The 16,008-nt window shown below is 36.8% G+C and overlaps 1 protein-coding gene and 1 pseudogene across 4 annotated transcripts in view; one reads left to right on the top strand and one right to left on the bottom strand.

Moving 5' to 3' along the window:
* The window catches only part of LOC105501233, a 97,960-nt pseudogene extending 85,850 nt beyond the window's left edge, over nucleotides 1-12,110 (bottom strand).
* Nucleotides 1-16,008, top strand: part of LOC105501230 (UDP-glucuronosyltransferase 2B9) — a 476,097-nt gene that overhangs the window by 256,821 nt on the left and 203,268 nt on the right. The gene's annotated exons all lie outside the window — the stretch shown is intronic.

Raw genomic sequence — 16,008 nt, 5'->3', positions numbered from 1 at the left:
CAAATCAAAACCACAATGAGATACCATCTCACACCAGTTAGAATGGCAATCCTTAAAATGTCAGGATACAACAGGTACTGGAGAGGATGTGGAGAGATAGGAGCACTTTTACACTGTTGGTGGAACTGTAAAATAGTTTAACCATTGTGGAAAACAGTGCGGCGATTCCTCAGGGATCTAGAACTAGAAATACCATTTGATTCAGCCATCCTATTACTGGGGATATACCCAAAGGATTATAAATCATGCTACTATAAAGACACATACACATGTATGTTTATTGTGGCACTATTCACAAGAAAAAAGACTTAGAATCAACCCAAATGTCCATCAGTGACAGACTGGATTAAGAAAATGTGGCACATATACACTATGGAATACTATGCAGCCATAGAAAAGGATGAGTTTGTGTCCTTTGTAGGGACATGGATGACGCTGAAACCATCATTCTCAGCAAACTATCGCAAAAATAGAAAACCAAACACTGCATGTTCTCTCTCGTAGGTGCAAACTGAAAAATGAGATCACTTGGACACAGGAAGGGGAACATCACACACAGGGGCCTACTGTGGGGAGGTGAGCAGGGGAGAGAGGGGAAGGATAGCACTAGGAGATATGTCTAATGTAAATGATGAGTTAAAGGGTGCAGCACACCAATATGGCACATGTATACATATGTAACAAACCTGCATGTTGTGCACATGTACCCTAGAACTTAAAGTCTAAAAAAAAAAAAAATGAATTAAAAACACCTGTCTTTTTTATATTAGCTATATAACTTTAAAATTATTTTTGTGTGGAACATTGTTTCACTATTGGATACCCATTACATGTATGGAGTTCAAAACACAATTTTTAAATAACTGCTCAAAAATATAAGATGATTTCAGATTGGTTACATCATGTAAATTCTTTCAAAATTAGTCTCTTAAAAAAGGAATGAAACTCATACCTACTATTGAGAAGATAAGCTCCGTATAAACACCACCTAGTAAAAAAATATTGTTACACCCACAAAGGGTCATTAATTACTGTCTTCAGTGCATTGAGCAAGTCTGTACTTGACACTGTGTTGAAGTCCAATCTAATAGCTGCTCCTCTGGCCTTCATTTGTGTAACGTTATCAGGTTGATCCTCATACAATTTAATGCCTACCATAGGGATCCCATGGTGGATCATCTCGTGATGCCATTGGATCTACTATGAGTAAAAAATGCCCTGGTTTTTGGATGAGCTAGGATTGGATAAATTTTAGCAATATTATTCATAGGAATAAAATGAGAAATGAACAACTAAATACTCAAGTGACAGTGTTTTCTAGTTAAAATGTTGAACTAAATTAAAATTGTGTTTCAGACTTCAGAGGAAGGAGTGCCTACTTCTGCTGGAGATGTAAGTGAAAGCTATATGGTGTGTGTGACTTCAGACTGGAAAAAAATTAAACAAGATTAACAGTTGGACTAAAGAAAAAGTGCAATCTAAATAAAATGTGCAAAATGAAAAAGAAGCAAAGAAAAGAGATGAACATGTAAGAATGTGTTCTCCTACATGTAGTCACAGAATGTGATATGTGAGATGTGCAAGGCAGCAGGCAGTGGGGTGGTGGTGGTGCTAGGATTGTGCAAGGACAGGTCACACTTCATCATGAAATGTGTCATCACATTATGATTAAGATTAGGAATTTAATCCTACAGAAAATGCAGAGTCCCTGGTGATAGCAGAAGAGCTGTTATTTTTAGTGACATTTGAAATAACCTGCATAAAAAGAAAGAACAGGTGTGAAGTTATAGAAATAGGAGACAAAGAGACAATCTATGAAGTTTTAAAGAATTCTATGAGACATAATAACCCCTGAAATAAAAATACTCTGATTCTGACAATGAAGAATGTGCATGTAAATCATAAAATGCCATCAATTATAGCTTATTATTTTCCTCATAGGAATGGAAAAAAATATAAAGAAGTTTCATTTTATTTTTAAGTTTTTCCATAACACATTTTCAATATGCTTGTTTCATGATTAATAATTAATGCTTTAATGGGCTATTACTAATATATTCAGTATTTGTACTCCAGATTCTTACCAAGAAGGTCATTCTGGGGTATCCACTTGTATACCTGAGTACTGAGTCCTAATGCATGTGGTCTATTCCCATCAAATCTCCACAGAACCTGTTACAGTAAAGAAAATATCTTATTCCTTGAGTAGAACTCCAAAGTTATAGAATGTTAGAACTCTAAAGATATTATGGAGGAGATCAGAGATGCTGAGGAATAAAATTACTCAAAGACTGATGTAAAGAGAATGCCAACATTTCATTTTCTTAACTTCTATAATTTGTTAAGTGTGTAAGGAAATCAGGAGTTTCCAAATAGTAGCTTGGAAAAAATGAGATTACAGATGAAAATTTCAAGTATTTAAAAAACTGTTAGGCTTTTCAAAAGAAGACCCATGTGTGGCCAACCATCATATGAAAAAAGCTCAACATCACTGCTCATTGGAGAAATGCAAATCAAAATCACAATAGATACTATTTTGCACTTGTCATAATGGCTATTATAAACTCAAAAGGTAGTACATGCTAGTGAGATTGGGTAGAAAAAAGAATGCTTATACTCTGTTAGTGGGAGTGTAAGTTGGTACAACCATTGTGGAAGACAATGTGGCACTTCCTCAGAAACCTGGAGGCTAAAATACAATTCAACTTACCAATCTCATTAGTGGGTATATACGGAAAGGATGAAGAATGATTCTCTTATAAAGGCACATACACTTGTTTATTAATAACAGTAGTTTTCACAATAGTAAAGATATGGAATCAACCTTAATGCCCATCAATGACTGACTGAATAAAGAAAATGGAATGGAGTACATATACACCATGGAATATTATGCAGCCATAAAAACAAACAAACAAACAAGATTTTGTACTTTACAGGTACATAGATGGAGCTGGAGGCCGTTATCCTTAGCAAACTAGCATAGAAACAGAAATCCAAATATCACATGTTCTCACTATTAAGTGGAAGCTAAAAGATGAGAACATAAGGAAGCATAGCAGGGAACAACATACACTGGGGTGTATTGGAGGGTGGAGGGCAGGAGGAGGGAGAAGATTGGGTAAAGTAACTAATTGGTAGTGGTCTTAATGCCTGCATGATTAAACAATCTGTAAAACAAACTCCCATGACACAGATTTATCTATGTAAGAAATCTGCTTCTGTAGGCCTGAACTTAAAATGAAAGTTAAAAAGCAAAATAAATTTATTTTGAGACACATAAAAATTCTAAAAAATTATATGCATGAAAAAAATTTAAATAGTCATTATAATTCTAGTGAGGGTAAGCAGTAACAATTTAGTAATGACCTATATGTTTATTTTCTTTTATGTATTTTATACTAGTTTTCATCTCCCATATTGAATGTTAAGTTGTTCATTTTTTAGTAACTTAGGAAGCAGTTCTTGTAAGTCTGCTTGTCTATAAGCTATTATATTAGAGTTTGGTGTCCTTTGATTGAAAAAAAGCAAGTTGATAAAATAAGCTAATTGTAAGAAATAAATTAATGCTACAAAGGTGTCTGGACGAACAGAGGCAGGATGGCGCACTTCCAGGTTCTTCATCACCAACTTTTCCCGCGTGCGCAAAAATGCAGCCGGTGCCCGGGAAGGTGCAGACCAACCGGGCATTCACCAGGTGACATCAATCCGAAGAGACCAAGATTTACCTGGTCGCACCTGCAGAATGCCCCCCGACACGCCCCTGCCGCGCCTATTGCCCTCCCACTCCTAGAAAAGCCGCTGCCAGCCAGCGCGCTGCGCGTACTTCCCAGACCCCACTCCTGTCGGGATGTTCGGACTGCATCAGGAACCCCGCCGGAGAGCTCCACCAGGCAACTCTGTTGGCCTCCTTTGCCGGAGGTCGACAGACATCTTCCTACCCACCTTCTTCCCTGAAGCTAGGTGACCAAAAATATATTTGCAGTTTTGCTCCTACGCTTGCCTACTGGCTGGTTCTTTTGTGCCCACTCTGGTGGTCTTAGAAAAACAAATCAGTAGAGGTAGTATGTATAACTTCTTTCCAATTACAAATTATCAAGCACTACTTGGAGGAGAAATTTCAAGGCACAATTTCTGAGACAAATTCAGAGTATTATCAGTATTGCTAATTTTGATTGTTGTTTCAGCATTGAAATGAGGAAACTTTTGGTATCATAAATAAAGATAGAGCTGTTGAATAAATTCAAAATTGTGTTTTTCTGAATTTGGTCAACTGATTGTTAACACTTAGACAATGTGCTAGAAAGTGTTGACAACAGTGATTAATATGTTCTACTATAGCCAAGACATTTTTATGTTCAAGTTACTAATTTTGGAACTCCCAAGCAATCCTCATAAACTGAACAATAATTTACAGTGTTTAATTTGTTATATCAATATAAAAATAACTTGAGTTTTGAGCAAAAAACATTAGTATAGGTCATTACAAGAAGACTATATCAGATAAGGAACCAAAAAGTAATTGACAAATACACAAATGTCACCATTTTATTATATACAGAAGAAAATGTGTTTCCTACTATGTTCTATGGAGGGAACATCTGAACCTGTTCCCCCTCCTGGCTTCCTTCTGTTTGACTCCTTCCTATATTTCCTTCTGCTGCCTCCATTGGGAGGAGTTGTTAATCTGATAGTTAGTGCTGACTCCTTGTGGGACCACATTTTATACAGCACAGGATCCACCTTCAGGTCAGGATCTATCCCCATCCTTTCTCTTCAATCTTCCTGCATCAGACATTGGCTGGGCCCAGTCCGGCAAGGGAGGTTGCTTCTACTCTTTCTCTAAATCTACCTGGCTGGTGGAAACTTTGACTAAGTGTGTCAGCCTAGGCCATTCTTTCTCTGAATCATACCTTGAACATCACTCAGATAGGCCTATTCCAAAATGTACAGAAACTATATGAGGCTGGATTACATGGCAAGCTTAAACTGCATGATGCATGTTAGACATTTTGAAATACCTGCTATCGTTATTGTGCTAGTGAAGTTACCCATTAAAATGTAACTTCTTCTGATAACATCTGTAGTGTGTTCAATGCCTTCAGAAATCCTTAAACATAAGGATCAAATGACAGGGAAAGAATTTGGTAATATCTCTTATGTGATCCCAATATCATGATAATATCAAAACTTTACCTACACCTCTTAATATATTTATTCCTGATCACACTATTAGTGCCAAATTTACTATCCAAGAGTATACCCTTTGTATTATTTTAGCCTCTTCCATGTATATTTTTGATTTTGAACTACTATCTGATAATTAGTGTGTTCCCAAGAGCTACATTTCCGGGTAGGAAATTTCTATAATTGAATTATTTACAGACTTTCACAGCCTCTTTTAGTAGTCTTCCATACCAGTAAGGAACTTTATCTATCCTTCTGTGGAATCTTGGCAAGGGCTGATGCGATTACATTGGCCCTATCTTCTGTCATGTTAAAGACCATTGACCCTAGAGAAAACACCACAACACCATTTTCTCCAGAGCTCTGGATAAACTCTTTCATTTCCTGTGACAAAAGAATTTTTTCCATCACAAAAGAGTAACAGCACAGCAGGCACTACTGAAAGAATTGGTGCAAATTTCTAAAGGGAGAAAATCAAGTATTATCAGGAATTATTGGAGGAAATTATATATTTTAACTGACTCAATCACTCAGTTTCTTATCAAGAAGATGTACAATATGAGACAGCTCACCTCTACTAAGGATATTTATGTAAATATGTGTGTGTGCATGTTTTTATGTGTGTGTGTGTATAAGGGAGAAATGAAATGCAGCTATTTCATAGTAGTCAGGGAGATAATGTTAGAAAATATTATATCCAGACTCTTCATTTATTATATTACAGTTACTAATATAGGTTCTTGGAAAGTGGCACTGCTTGGTTTTAATTCTATATTGTCATTCTGCTAAATCACTTATCTTTATTTCAGGCAAGTTTTCTATAGAATTGTTTTAATTTGAAGCTGTCAATAGTTTGCTTCTCTAAGTATAAGCAATGAGGAAAAGTTACTCACATTTGGGATGATTTTATGTCTACATTTATCTTCCTTTATAACCCTTTACACTTCACTTAAATTTTGTCAGAGGTTTCCAGTCTTTTCTCAAAAAAGAAAAAAAGTAACTGTAAAATGTGGTGAAGAATCACTGACATTCTAGAGTCTGGTTGTGGTTTGGAATTTCTCTGAATTAGTCCTGAGAGTCTCATTTATAATACAGAATTATACATTACATAGTTAGATGGTTGAATGATCATATTTTTCAGGTTATTGTTTAGGTGGACAACTTTTCCTGAAATCACACTGCTAAATTGATGTGCTATTTATAATTGCACGTGAGGAACTCTCATCATCACTTTGCTGCGTCTCGGAGGCAGCAGCACTTGCACCATAATGGGAGAGGCCCCCAGGGCTTTCCGCAGGGGAGATCTGGTCACCCTCATGAGTAGCTCACTCACACTACACTTCCTGGTTTAATATAGCTTGGCTAAAATTGATTGATATTTATTCTGATTTGCTTTCTCCAATCTATGCCAATATTTACATTTATAAACTTTCAGATTTAATCATTAAGGTAAAACTTTTTTTAACTGTTGTTAATAAAACAAAGAAAAAATCCAAATATTGACTGTGAAGACCATATATTGCTGTATATTTTTTCAAATATGATTTTTAATCTTAAGACATCAATGTTAATGTGAGAGTCACTGTACTACTATTCCAGATGACACATGGAGCGTCTAGGCATTTTGTGTGATTGCAGTTACCTGTTGCCACATTTAATGTAACGTGTGTTCAGTGTTTACTCTCACTGGCTTGGTGCCCGGAGCCTTCTTCATCCACTCAGTGTGGAAGGAATCTAAACTCTGTTTACTGATTCATCACTGATGTGGACTGGTTGTTTCCCACCCTGTGACAACTTCATAAAAATAACACAAAACCGATGCTAGTAGTTTAATAAAAGTTTGAAAAGTTTAAAAAAGAAAAGGAAATATTTCTAAAATTTCTCTCTAGAGATATTACCAATGTAAAATATGTATGTTTTCATCATGGCTTTTATTCTATTTATACATGTTCACGCATGCCATTTACTTAGAAAGTTTTAACTTTATTGTATATACCTTTTCCTCCTACAAAAAACTTGTCATCTTGTTATATTTATCAGTTTCTACCTCATTTTACTTACATTTTGGCTCACAGTGTAATTGAATATTTGATAAAATTATTGTAAGGCCATAGCATGCATACAGTATAAGTGTTTAATCATTCCTTCATTTAAGATGTTGGATTACTTCCAATGTTAGTTTTATGAATAATTTCCATAAATATTAAATATGCACATCTTGACTTATTTTTTCTCGGTATGATTACATGAGACTATATTGTGAAACCAATGGTTATGTGCATTTTTAAATCACTAGAAACATTGTGCCAAGTGTCTTTGTCTTTTAAAATATATACATATATTCTGAGAATCTAATATTTAATTGAAAAGAAAACAACTTTGGTTAACAATTACTCTACATAATAAACAATTAGAGAACCAGTTTTACAACCATTGATTTTCATTCAAATCTTTCTGCAAGTTAATAACAACAGCTACTATTAGTAATTATCACTATTTACTACAGGTCATCCTTTTTCTTGTCCTTTTACACCTCCTACTATCTTCTGCCTCTTATTGGCACTGTCACTTTCCCTTAATGTGAATAGGGAAATCTTTCAATACTAGGGTAGTGTGGCATAGAATTTTTATTAGTCTTATCTCAGCTTTTGTCTCTTTCAAAAATTATAAAGCACATAAAATTTGCATTCAACATAGATATTGTATTTTAACCGTGGAATAAATTCTCAGTTTGATGTATACAAAAATCTTCAGATATTGCTTAATAATGTTTTAAAGAATGCTTACTTTCTATGTAAGTCTTAAAAGTATGATATTAATTTAAAATGTATGAGGGTGTTATGTTCCTTTGAAAAGAATATCATCTTCTAAGTAGAATTCTTTTGTTACTGTAAACTAAGTTTACTACTATACAGATACAAGTGATAGAAACTATTTGGTATTTATAATAAGTGCATTGTTCATTTTCTCCATGCTTCTCTGTAGGGAGCTTTGGTGTCTAGACACAAGTTCCACCAGGAAGCTGTACTGAGTTGCTCATCATAGAACTGAAAACACCTTCTCTAATAGGGCATGTTTCTGATCTAAGATGTAAAACTCTGGTATCTCAGCGTGGAATCAGTTACATTCTTGAGTAAAATCAAGAGAACACTGGGTTTGGCTGCAAAGATTATTAGGGGTACACATTTATATCATTGAGTTATTCTTTTAAGTTAGAATACTTAAAATCTGCATCACTTACACTAGAATTTTAGAACAGCTTTCTTTTTTTATTATTATTATACTTTAAATTCTAGGGCACATGTGCAGCTTTCCCATCTTACTGGCAAAACTAGCATGTCTATTTTTATTCAAGTCCACAATATATCTGTCATCCATGACTTCAAGAGAATGTAATCTTCATGTGTTGAACAATCTGATTCTATTAAATGAAGAATGATATCTCAAGTGATTTGCATATGTTGGGTAATTAGTAGTGTTAGTAATCATAACAAAATCATAATTGCAAAATTAATATTTTTGAATCACTGAATATATAACAGAGACATTTTAAATGTTTTGTCTGTATTAACCTTTTTTCCACAAAACACAATATGAAGTGGGTACTATAACTGTAAATGTAGGCATGATTATTTCTATCAACATTGTAGTTCACTTTTCCATCATCTGCTACCAGATTCCATGCAAAATTTCCCAAATGGCCTGCTCTTTCTTTCTTTGTTTCTTTTTTTTTAAATTACCTTATCACGTATCTTCATTTACTGACTCTTTTCAGTAGTTCTCAAATGTGCTTAATAAATAAGTTAGCTCCTAATAAGTATCTGGCTCTAACTTGCCTCTCAGCATCATCTAATTCTCACTCAGTCTTTCCCTGCAAACTCCACTTGGAATCTTAAGAATTTTCCTCAATACTTTACCTTCTTTTCTTTTTTGTGTTTTCCTGCTCCCTCATTATTTCAGCTCTCAGCTTCATTATCAGTGAGTCCAGGATACTTTTTATTATCTCCACTGATGCTATGTGCCATTGAGTTTTTCCTTGAGATAAAAGCTTTTGCACAATTTTTGTTACTTGCACATATTCTGTCTTTTGAAATAGAATGTAATGTGTGTAGGGAGAGAAACTGTGTCTATTTTTTTCCTCTTGCCTGTGGTTTGTGTTTGTTAAAGATTTTATAAACATTCTTTTAATGAAAGACTAATACCTTCTTATGTGTTGCATAATCAAGGCTTAAATTTAACCACCCCTGTTTTCAAAGTCTTCTTAATATCCCTCTCTATCTATAATAATGATGAAACTCACGTACTTGTGATGGTATCAGCAAGTCAACATGTACACGTTTCCTAATTGGTATCTGCTTTACCCTGCCCACTGCCCATCTTTCTTTCTTTGTAACTCAAACACTCTGCATGAAGTCTGTAGAATTATTCCTACTAAAATTTCAAAGCCAACGAAACAAAACCAACAAAATTTTCTTTACTGTAGGTAAGGATTTGGCAGGTTTGCAGTATAGTCCTCCAACAAAATCAACATTTAGTAAGAGTGAATGAGGAAATTGAAAATCCCAGGAGTTTTGAGTAAGCCATAAGTCAACTTTCTCCATTGTCTCAGATAAAGTGGTGGGTCTTCCTGAGAAGAAAAAGGAAAGAAAAGATGGATGGCACAAGATAATTACATATGGTAATTTTCTGAAAGGGATTAGAATAATGTAGACAAAAATGTAGGCAAAGCGTCTGTACTTTGAAATACATAAACATATGGTCAAATATTATAAGCATAACTTCATTTTTATGTATTATATATTTTGCCTATGTGTATTTATAAGAAAAGCAAAGTGATAAGAGAATTTTGAGGGTCAACTACATCTTCGCCAATGTTACATCAGAATACTCACAATCGTAAACAATTACTAAAACAATCTATAGAGAAGTAAACATCCATTTCTTTACCCTTTAAAACTTCAATAGTAGCATATAAACATTTAAACAACTCTTTGAGCTCCACGATCAACTAATTCTGATGTACCCATAAAAATAATTTTGTAAGGAATAGTCTCCTTTCCACAGTTCATTAAGCTAATCCATTTATCTTTGGTCATTCAAGTGAACTCTGGGCTATTTTGAGAGTGTGGCTGAAATCCTTGTACCCACTGCTGCTTTTGATTCCTGCTAAGGTATTAATCATATTAGTTTTTAAGTAAATATATTTGCAAATTACAGCTAGAAAATTTTGAGAAATTATCCAAATAGAGATTTGTACACAATCTTAATATGGCTCATATTTTGTAATACACATAGTTTCAAAATAAAACTATATAGATATAACAATGTTCAGACTTCAACAAGATGATTGGTCTTAAAATAAATAATTTTCAGTCTTTTAGTGAAGGAATGTAGAGACATTAGAAATTACAAATTACCCTTAGTGGTTTTTTTCATTTGAGATAGAGGCACTATTTCTCTCAACTGTGAAGGAAACCTTCTGGTGACATGGGGATGTATTTTAATTTCAGAATGAGGAAACTGAGGTATACAAGAAAAAATAATTTCTGCAATGTTGCATAGATAGTTGTAGAAAATTGAGTAACTACTCAATCTACATGTATGCATTCAGTAAGATGTTTGTGGATGGGTCTGACTTTTTCTAAAATGAAAAAAATTAATAGTAAAACAGATGTGTGATTGTTTAAAGAAATATTAGGTGCACTAATTTACAGATTTATGACTTCCTAGAATGTTCTGTGTGAGCAATGGCTTCAGGGTTTTAACTGGCCTTATAATTTAAACTTTGCTATAATATTTGTACAATTGATAGATCATCTTGTGTTTTCATTTCATAAATTGACTGACAAAAATGTCCACTACCAGCTGGGTGTGGTGGCTCATGCCTGTATTCCCAGCACTCTGGACAGCCGAGGCCGGCATGTCACTTGAGGTCAGGAGTTTGAGACCAGCCTGCCCAACATGGTGAAACCCCCTACCTACTAAAAATACAAAAAAATGGGCAAGTGTGCTGACACATTCCTGTAATCCCAGCAGTGAGCTGAGATTGGATCACTGCACTGCAGCCTGGAGGACAGAGAAAGACTCCACCAAAAACAAATGAAAAAACAAAATAAAAACAAATTTAAAACACCAAGTACCCTGACTTTATTGCTTTATATAAGCTCAGCTTCAAAGGCATAGGAAAGTTAATCTCCATATTACCAACTGAAAAATTTACTTACCTAGAACTTCACTGGAAAACTGATCCCACTTCTTCATATTAAATATTTGGAACCAAAATGGAAAATAAACCACATAGATCATTATTTTTTTACCCTCTCCATGAAAGTCATTTGGTCACTTAATTCTGACATAACAACATTTATGTAGGAAGGTGGAAATAGAAATTTTCCTATGTTTTTCAAGTGTGTAGCCAGCAGAGAAGGGGAGACTGTACACAAATGGTATGTTAAGGAGCTCAGCCAGCAGCTCCCCACAGGAAACAATTGCATCTGCAAGAACAGCATCAAATTTTGACTCTTGTAAATTCTTCATAAGTTGCTTATTTGAAACTCCATCCTTACAGAACTTTCTAATTATGTCATTAAATGTACAGATGATTTCTTGTACTTGAGAAAAGTATGATCAAAATGTGTCTTTTGGAAGGTCTGACCATGATGATAACCTCAAAGTCAGTTTTAGTTAAAGATGCAGGATAAACTTCAAGTTTAAGAGTAGATGGGATGTTGGGATAAAAAACATGGAAGCTGAAGATGCCAGTACGGTCACCTCATGACCCCTCTGGACAAGCTCATCCAGGATTGTCTCTATATTCATGCAATGACTGAAATCTGTGGGCCGCACCAGTACCTTTCCACAACTCCCAGAGCTAATGTAACAGGTCAGCTGTATCAGCAAAATAAAACTGGAGTCCATTTCATACACGTCCTGGTGCAATGCAATGCTTTTTCCCATTTGCTGTTTCTTTCTGTCATTTCTTATGGTTATATCCATGGATAAATCAATCACAAAGTTCAAATGTAACTTTTACACTTCAAAGTAAATATGTTATCATTAGATTAGCAGTCTGAGCATGTATAGGGCAAAAAATTAATGAAGGTAGATGACCTGTTTACCCAAGTGTGTTTAATGTTCCTTTTATGTTTATAAGTGCTATCATTGAGCTAATATCAATGTTCTTGTATGGACACATCACTTGTCTTATACAATTTATTTTAGAAGAGTTTCCACAAATGTAACCGTGAGAGGTTCATGGTTCTGCATTTTGTTTGACACAGAACTAAAGATAAAATAATGAAACACGGTTCAAATGTTTTTTATATACTTTGTTTACATATAATTTATATCCAGCACCTTCAGCTGAGGTGTGACGTGTAGAGCGGGCTGCCATTTTTGCTGTTTGGGCAACTTAGTTGTTCTTCCCTTCAAACTTTGCAGAGTCCAAATGTACTGGTGGCGGAAGGAATCCACCAGTTGCTGAACATCTGCTCTACAAAAAACATTGCCAGACTGCTTCCTTAAGCAGCTACCAGATTTTGTTCCTCCTCACTGGGTGGGACATCCCAACAGGGGACTCCAGTCACTCCCATCAGTGTTCTTGGGTCTGTAGAGATTTGAAAACTCCCTGTGGCAAAGCTTCCGGAAAGAGGTATGGCCCAGCATCTTTGCTGTTTGAGTGACTTATCAGTTCCAGTCTGTAAGCTTGGAAGGGCCCAAGCTGACTGGGGTGGAAATGATACACCAGAAGAACACAACAACTATATAAAAATGGGGCCAGACTGCTTTTTTAATTGTGTTCCTGACCTTCGTCCTCATTACTGGGTGGAACCTCCCAACAGGGATTTTTGGCTATCACCACTGGTATTCACCAGCTGACAGAGTTTCCAGGCATCCCTGGTAAAAAGACGCCAGGCGACAGGGCAGGCTGACATCTTTGCTGTTTGGGCAATTTAGTCATTCCAGCCTTCTAGCTTTGGAGTGTCCAAGGCAACAGGGGCTGAACTATACCCCAGGGCAGCACAGCTGCTTTATGAAAATGTGGCTAGACTAACTTAAGCAGGTCCCTGATACTATTCCTTCTGACTAGAAGACTGATCTCCCTACTGGGGTCTCCAGTCACCTCTTAGAGGAGTGTTTGTGCCAGAAACAGGTCCATATCTCCCTGGGATGGAGCTAGCAGACAAAAGTGCAGGCTTACATCTTTCCTGTTTCTCAGCCTTCACTGGTGACACCTCCAAGTACTGGAAAATCTGAGGTGACTAGTGACTGGAGTGGGCCCCTAGCGTACCACAGCAGCCCTACAGAAAAATGACCAGAGTGTAATGTGGTTGCCTGCTCCTGTATGTCCTCATCAGGCAGATCTTCCAGGCCTGGGTCTCTAGCCAACACCTGCCAAATCTACCTAGGTAGTAGAAACTTGGCAACTCCTTGGAGAGAGCCCCTGGGGCAACAGAAAGTCTGTTCACCACTGCCTCTGCAATAGAATTTCCCTTGCCTCTCTTGGACCAACAAAGGAGCAAAGACACTGAGCAGCTGCTGACTTTTATTTCTCTGAGATGAAGTCACAGGAACAAAATAGCAAAGCAGCAAGCCAACTGATGTGGAGTCCAGAGGGCTGGGTGCAGGAGAATCTGTAGCAAAGTGTGGCCATCTCTGCAAGTTCAACTTTGATGAATAAGAGACCTTAGCCTTTGGGTAAGAGTCAGACCCGATCCCTGCATGGTGATTCTGCACATCAGATGAGGCTGGTCTGATTTGAGCACTCCTTGATCTTCTACCCTCTCCTGGGACCTCAGCCTTGCCATGCCTACTTACATGGCAGTCTTGGGTGTCCTGAGGTCCCACACCATAGTTTCTGCAACAGAGGACCAGGCCTGACTGATAGAGAGTTCCACTGAGGCAGCCCCTACAACTGTGCACCAGTCTGCATGTTCCCTCCCACACTGCAGCTTCCCCTGAGCCTACAGAAACTCCTCACACCACTTTGCTGAATGTATGCCTGCATGGGTGGGTTTTGCTGTATCTGACCCAGCAGCACACAGGAGTGCAGTGCATTCCTCCATGCCCCCCAACCCACCACATTCACTCAAATCACCCTGACAGTCTTTACAGCATTGCAGACAGAGCCTTGATGGGCACAGAACCAAAAATCCCTATCTGGCCAGTATCCACATTTTTGCTGATGCTGCACAGAGGACAGGATCCTGCACACCTTGAGTGATCACTTCTGCTAGCAGGGAACAGAGAAGGCACCCAGACTTGTGATGGCAATCACCCCACTCTAAACAAACACCACCTCCAGTGTGACATAACACAGTCTCCAGCAGGGGCCTTCCACTTCTCTTACAACTGCTTTGCTTCTGCCACTGTGGTGAACACTCAGAAAAAGGCAACCACTCCTGCAGTCGCTAGCACTCTGCTGCAGTTGCCGCACCTTGATCCCTCCAGTGGAGTAGGCTTAAAGCCATGAAAAGCCAGAGAACAAAGCTGGGGCTCAATGCAAGCCCACCAGAGTTAAAGCATACAGTCCAGGAACTGGGAACTGAAGACTGCCCCCTCTACAAACAAAGCCAGTTGGCTGAATCCACCTCATATCACAAACAAACCCTCAAGGCAATCAAATAGCATAAAAGAAAGAAAAAAAAAAAAAAACAAAGGCCAGCAACCTCAAAAACTGAAGGTAGATAAGCCCATAAAAATAAGAAAAAATCAATGCAAGAACAGTGAAAACTCAAAAAGACAGAGAGCATTCTTTCATCCAAATTACAGCATCACCTCTCCAGCAAGGGTTTGGAACTGGCCTGAGGCTAAGATGGCTGAAATGACAGAAGTAAAATTCAAAATAGGGATATAAACAAAGTTTGCTGAGCTAAAGGAGTATAATGTAACCCAATGCAAGAAAGCTAAAAATAATAATAAAACATTGCAGAAGTTAACAAAGTAGCCTGTAAAGAGAAAATGTTACCTACATGATAGAGTTGAAAACACCACCACAAGACTTTTATAATGGAATCACAAGTATTAATAGCAAAATAAACCAACTGAAAAATGAGTATCAGATCTTTAAGACCCGCTTTCTGAAATAAGACAGGTGGGCAACAATAGAGAAAAAATAAAAATGAATGAACAAAACCTCAAGAAATATGGAATTATGTGAAAAGAATGAGTATGAGTAATTGGTGTATCTGAAAAATGACAACAATGAAATCAACTTGGAAAGCATGTTTCAGGATATCATCCATGAGAACTTTTCCACTCTAGCTAGAGAGGCCAATATTCAAATTTAGAAATGCAGAAAACCCCAGTGAGATAATCCATGAGAAGATCATCCCCAAGACAAACAATTATCAGGTTCTCTAAAGTCAAAATAAAAAGAAATGTAAAAGACAGCTAGAGAGAAAGGAAAAATTACAAACAATGGGAAGCTCATCAGACTAACAATGAACTTCTCAGCCAAAATCCCAGAAGCCAGGAGAGATTTGTGGCCAAAATTCAATATTCTTTTTTAAAAAAATTTTAAATTTTTTTATTATACTTTAAGTTCTAGGGTACATGTGCAAAACATGCAGGTTTGTTACATATGTAAGCATGTGCCATGTTGATGTGCTGCACCCATTAACTCATCATTTACTTTAGGTATATCTCCTAATGCTATTCCTTCCCCCTCTCCCCTCAATAGGACCTGGTGTGTGATGTTCCCCTTCATGTGTCCAAGTGATCTCATTGATTAATTCCCACCTATGAGTGAGAACATGTGGTATTTGTTTTTCTGTTCTTGCAATAGTTTTCTGAGAAGGATGGTTTCCAGCTGCATCCGTC

The sequence above is a fragment of the Colobus angolensis genome, unplaced genomic scaffold (genome assembly GCF_000951035.1).
Source record: "Colobus angolensis palliatus isolate OR3802 unplaced genomic scaffold, Cang.pa_1.0 Scaffold70, whole genome shotgun sequence".
Lineage (NCBI taxonomy): Eukaryota > Metazoa > Chordata > Mammalia > Primates > Cercopithecidae > Colobus > Colobus angolensis.
This window is presented reverse-complemented; position numbering and strand designations above follow the sequence as displayed.